Here is a 6549-nt window from a genome sequence, read left to right as displayed (position 1 = left end):
AACCTTGATAACCAGTTTACAAAGGTATGTAAATATGAAAATGGTCTTCAGAGACCTGTGCAAAAGACGGGCGTGCCGGAGATAAGGCTCCAGACACTCCCCAGCCGACAGCAGCTTGTGATGCTGCAGCCCGGCCTGATACACACAACCTGGGGGAGCTGAACCCTTTTTAGCCCTATGGGCGTTGTGCGCCTTGGTGCAACACAGGAGCAAAGAAGGGGCACCATATTTCACATCACCATTCACAGGGATGGGACTGGGACTGAATATCAGGTATGACATCCTCATCTACTCTGCCACCACAGAGGACCACCACTGCCTCCGGTCAGCACTACAATGACTCAGGTACTACAGCCTTACACTACTTTTGGCGAAGTGCTCATTTTTTGAACCATAGATTGAAATTTTGGCTACGCTGTCACCAAAATCAAAGTGGAACCCAGGAAGTAGTCAGGAGACATTAACCAGGCCCCTTGTCCCCTTCCTACCTCCTTTCGTCCAGTTTATTTCCAGACTCACAACACTTTTGGACCCGCTCTGAGCCCTGACAAAGACTTCTGTGAAGTGGTCCTGGAGCAACAAAGCGGAAACCTTCGCCAATTGTGAAGCAAACCCTGCTCGACGATACCACAATGGCCTAGTGGGACACCGGGAGGGCAACAGAACAGCCAATTGATGCCAGCCTGGTGGGGATTGGAGTGGTACTGATCCAGGAAAGGTTACCGGGCCATCAGGGCGCTCACCTCAACGGCACTCGCTATGCATACATCGAGAGGCAGGACCTGGCCTTTAAATGGAGGTGCAAATTACCAACAAATAATGGTTGCATTATTTGGTGAGAATGCTTCACAGCGACCAACCGGCATTACACGATGGGCAGTGCAGCTACAGTGATACCATTGTACAGATGCATAAGGCCCCGGATCGAAGAATCTGGCTGGCTTCCCATCTCGACACCCAGTGGCTCAGGAGACTATGCAGAGCACCACAACATTAGGTACTGAAGACTCTGTATGGGTTATGACTTGTCGTGCCTTTCTAAAATCAGTGTCTGTGCAGGAGCTCAGCCACCCAAGAAGATGCAGCACTCCAAAAGGTCATCGGCAACCTCCAAGGAGGAGCGTGGAATATTTTCCTGAGCGACGCCAACCAATTGGTACCAGCAGACAGGGAACTGTTATCCCAGCTGTGGAGGGTGTGAAATGAACTGAGTGTAGCTTCAGACACCTTATTCTGGAGAGGCAACCACATGGTGATGCCAGCCACGTTGTGCAAGTGAGTTGTCAAGCTAGTATTCAGGTCACCGAGGAGCAGGGAAGAAGTAGCCTCGCCTGGGGCCTCATTACAAGCCCCTTGCCCTGCTGCTACGTCACTTTTTTATGCTGCAGTGGTGCAAACACTGCACCATGTCTACAAACAGGCGCATTGGGTCCAGTGCATCAGTTTGTAGAGCCCTGAATTACATTTTACCTGCGTCAGGTATAATGTGTGCAGGCTAGTCGTTCCCATGCAAAAAAGCCACGTAGAACTGATGCAGTGAAATGTAGAACATTTTGCTGCGTCACTCTATGACTTCACCATCAAAATTCTTATGGGTGCTCAGACCAGGCGTGAGGAATGACGCAGGGCTTTTACAATGCGACTCACCTATTTTTCCTGAGGCATTGCTGAAGTTGCATCAGTTTTGAGACCAACTCCAGCAATGCATCACTTTTGCGTCAGGGGATGCCTACCCTGCATACATTTTACTTGGTGTGGGTATAATGTGGCGCAGGCCTCTACAAACTGATGCATTGGACCCAATGTGTCAGTTGGCAGATATGGCAGAGTACGGCGCACTTAGTACACCACCGCTACATCAAAAAAGTGGCACAGAGGCAGCACAAGGGGTTTGTAATTGAGGCCCCCCGACGGTGTGAGTGGGCATCATTCTTGGGCACAACCAGGTCCTGCCTACGCAATGAGCAGACTGGTCAACACCATTACACCTTGTCTTGTTGCACAAAAGAAACCCTCTTTTCTCATCATTAGATCTGCAAAGGCATGTTTTCTTGTACAAAGTTTTGACAACAAATGGCCAAAAACATGTATGCAGGAGTCAATGAAGAAGCAGGGAAGCATGAGCTGGAAAATATATCCAATATTTATTGAATGAGTATCAACCGTGTAATAAACTTTAATCAACAATTACACAGTGGTTCTGGTTAATTTCTAATAGAATACCAGATCAAGCATGAGGGCATTGATTAGAGAGACATCAGATAGCATTATTGGCCTGGCTTTGGAGGTAAATAATCTTCCCATGGCCCAGTCTCTCTCTCTGGATAGTGGTTCCAGAGCAGGGGAACTGGCAGGGCTGGTGCCAGGCAAGCTGAGAAGGACGGTCTGGAACATCCCCACCTTGGCAAGAAAGAAAACACAAACAAGAACATGTGGTACTTCATAGACCAACAATAAAAATCACTGATTTTCTAAAAACATAAGTTTCACCAAATGGTAAGATGTAGGTACTAACTTTGACGTTAGCTAATTGCACACATTTTTTAAATATTCCACACCTGGGCCTGGGGTGCGAGATCCCTGTCGCACCCACTATCCCTGCGACAGGTCTTGGGGATACGACAGAAAGAGGGAGGAAATGTGCAGAATAAGTTAAACATAGGGCAGAAAAACAAGAGCGCACAAGAGGCAAAACAGAGGGCAGAAAAAAAAGCAGAAAAAGCAAAACAGAGGACAGAAAGATCAGCAGAAAAGACAAAAGATAGCAGAAGGGGGCAAAACAGATGCCAAAAAAACTAGCAGAAAAAGCAAAACAGAGGGAAATAAAATGAGCTGAAAATGTAAATCAGAGCAGAATAGAGCAAAACAGAGAGCAGAGTAACGGAGCGAAAAGGGAAAAACATAGGGCAGCGAAAGTAGAAGAAAAATCAAAACAGAGGGAAGAAAAATTAGCAGAAAAGGCAAAAAAGGGCAAGAGGCGAGCAGAAGAGGCACAAACAGAGGGCATCATGGACCCAGGCAGAGGGTGACAGACAGTGGGCAAGCTGGAAAGGAGAACTGTGGCTGGGGGATCTGGCACAAGGACCTGCTCATTGCCATATGAAATGCTCTAGGCAACTATTGAAGAACCCCGGGTTACCATATGCAATGCCCTACTCAACTACTCAAGAACCCCAGGCTATTGTTGGCGACAACCTAGTAAACCACTAAAGCACCAAGGGCTACCACTTGCAAAGCACTGAAGGACCACAGTGTATGAGAGGGAATGTCCTAGTCTACCATTGAAGGATCCAAAGCTGTAGAAGGCAATGACCCTCAAGCTACTGAAGAAATTATTTTTCTTTTGAAGATCCACCGGTTGCCATAGGCACGTCCGAGGTCTATCACTTAAGGCCTCCAGGCTACCATAAGCAATGCGTAGAGTACCCTTGAAGGCCCTTAAGCTAACGGTGGCAACGGGCTAGTCTACTGCTCAAGACGCTCAACCTAAAATTGAAAATGCCTCAAACTACAACTGAAGGACACCAGACTAGCGTTAGTAATCCGGCAGCATTTCATCTATTTTATAGACCAAAATGACATGGTGCTTTCAAGGCGTGTGCTGCTTTTGGCTGGAAATGTAGCTGCATTTGTTTACCTATGTAAAGTAAACTCCTAAACACAATAGAATAACGTACACAAAGGAACATAACTGTCCTCTCCCTCAGCGCCTTGAGACCCATTCCGGGTGAGAAGCCAACGCTTTACAAATTGATTAATTGATTGATTAACACCAAAATTAAAACTTAACTTGCAAAACACAGCAGAATAGTCAAAAGAAAACACAAAAACTACAGAACAGAACAAAATCACATTGCAATAATGTAGCACAAAAACAACGGGACACACCAGCAGCACATCAAATAGTTACACAGCAAATATGCACAAATATTCATATCATTCATCACCATCTCCAGAATCATGTTTTCATAATGCATGAAGTAAAAGGTGTTTAGAACAAACACTACCTTAATAGCACCTGTCAAAGATGCTTTGTGACCCATGTCGTAACCTAGCATCACTTACTTTCGAACATCAAATGAGTTGATGGGAAACAACCATTACAATGCAGTCATTGCAACTCACTACTTTTACAATGCAGAAGTTACAACGCGAACACATTTACTTTGCATGCCATTACAATCCAGGCAATAAAACACGTTACTACATTGCATACCATTACAACACATGCCATTACAACACATTATAGGGTAAGTAATGGAGATTTTTTAATTTTAGAGTGGGCATTGGTTTTATGGTACATGGGAATAGTACTTTTTACCCCTACGCTATCCAATACTTACCCTACTGTTGCACTCACCCGTGTGGGAATAGTAATTTTTAGCCCTACACTACCCAAATCTTACCCTACTGTTACCCTAAACGTATTATGCATCATAATGGTATGTGTCGTAATGGTATGTGTTGTAATAGAATGCGTTGTAAAAGTAGTTTCTAAAAATGCATTTTAATGGCATGCGTTGTAAAAACATGAGCTGTAATGGTAGTTGTGATGTAAAAAACATGTTGTAAAAGTATGTGTTGTAAATGTTTGTGTTGTAACGTCATATATTGGAATTGATTAAAAGTTTATGGTGTGATTTCCCCAATGCTCACACAGCCAGTATTATAGGTGAGGGGGTTGGAGGAGATGCGGAATGGAAGATCCACAGTGGTGTCTTTCTACTCATTGCTGACACGCCACACCATGCTACACAGATGGATCATTTACTTTCAGTCAATGGCACTTCACAAACAACACCACACCCACCACATTAACACCACCTACAACCACACAGTGAAGTAGTGTGGCTCACTGGTTAGAGGCGGCAGACCCGAGAGCAGAGGATGGCCCGGGACCAGGGTTCGATTCCCGGCGCGGCAGGTTTCTGGACCAGGGTCAGCGGACTCGATAATTCTCTCGCCTCGGTGCCCACTCTGATCAGCGATCACACTCGGCAACTCTGGGCATTAGCTTGCCTCATCTTCACTAACGGCCCCACCAGACCGCCGGGGATGCCTGGTCTCACCCTGGAGATACCCATTAAGGGACCATCTCTCAGGGAAGCCAGGAAGGGTTTCGCAGCGGTCGAAGCGCCTTGGGACCCTCCGGGTAAGTAGTGCAATATATAAATGCCTATACATTTACATTTACATTTACCACACACAGAACACACACACGCCCACCAACAAACATACACCCTAGGACAAACTTTTATGCATGTTACTCAACACCCAAACACTAAGCCAACACACCACGGAAATCTAGTACATCTTGGACACTCACGTCCCAGACCTTCTCCCCCTTATGTAAACCTGGCTGACCTCCGAGTCGGCATCTGACAACACCGCAGCCATACCAGCATGTTACAAGATTGCATGACAGAACCAACAGTGAAGACCAGTAGGAGGAATCACAATAATATAAAAAGGATCCTGAAGTTGCATTACAGACAATGAGAACTATACCCCCTACATGGAGCACCTACACTTCAATCTATGAATCACAGCATCCCACATCCTGAGCGGAACCCTTATCGACCGACCACCGAGACCCAGAGTCACTTTCACTGACACCATCTTCCGCCAACTCTTACTGTCTTACTAGGAGATTTTGTCTTCCATCGTGAAGATAGGAACAACACCACCGTACTCTTTGAGAGCCTAGAAAACCTGGGATTGGCACATCATGTCATCGAATTTATACACTCCAGTGAACACACTCTTGACCCTGTCTTCACCATTTTCAATGACATTGAAATCACCGCAAGTCTCTTGCCTGGACTGCCCTCATATAATTCCCATTCAACATTCCTCACCTAATAAAACCCAACACTGAACGCCTGGCCAGACGCAGCTAGAGCAGCATCTCAGAATCCAATTTGCTCAACTCCCTAAGCCAGAACCAGCCAAAACCTACCAATGACCTCAACAGCAACATCAAACATCTCAAAGAATGGATCACAGCATGAAACGACTCTCTGGCACCTCATAAACACAATACAGAGAGTAGGACACAAAAGCAGGCCAGCTGGTATGAGGCACTCCATGAAACAAAACAACACTGCAAACAATTGGACAGAAAATGGAGAACTAACCACTGTGAAAGTGACATGAAGACATGCAGAGCAGCCCTGATATGCTACCACCAGCAAATTAAAGATGCTGTATCAGAACGCATAGACGCCATCAAAGATTTCACCTCACCAGCTTTTCCCCACAAACACCATTATCTCCTCACCAGAAGTGTGTGACAACCTCTCGGACTTCTTCAGCAACAAAATCAAAGACATCTATAACAGCTGCAACCTCCAACGGGCCCCCAACTCCTTTACAATGAGCCTATTCATGAACACCCTCTAAATAACCCTGACTGCTTGGGTAACTTTCACAATGTAAGAGAAATCCAACATCATGAGGACCATCCACTCCAACAGACAACTGCCCCAAAACATCTACTATATTGGCACCTTCCCTATCAGAAAAGGCCTCACCTACACCCCGAACAAC

The 6549-nt window shown here is 45.8% G+C and overlaps 1 protein-coding gene across 1 annotated transcript in view; it reads right to left on the bottom strand.

Moving 5' to 3' along the window:
• Nucleotides 1-2118: 2118 nt before the first annotated feature.
• The window catches only part of LOC147718157 (uncharacterized), a 127026-nt gene continuing 122595 nt past the window's right edge, over nucleotides 2119-6549 (bottom strand). Inside the window, exon 4 of the mRNA XM_086919231.1 lies at nucleotides 2119-2400. The gene's annotated coding sequence lies outside the window, so the exon portion shown is untranslated. The remainder of the gene's footprint in view (nucleotides 2401-6549) is intronic.

This window comes from Lissotriton vulgaris, chromosome 4_2, assembly GCF_964263255.1.
Source record: "Lissotriton vulgaris chromosome 4_2, aLisVul1.2, whole genome shotgun sequence".
Classification (NCBI taxonomy): domain Eukaryota; kingdom Metazoa; phylum Chordata; class Amphibia; order Caudata; family Salamandridae; genus Lissotriton; species Lissotriton vulgaris.
The sequence above is the reverse complement of the archived record's forward strand: the minus strand, read 5'-3'. Positions and strand labels throughout refer to the sequence as shown.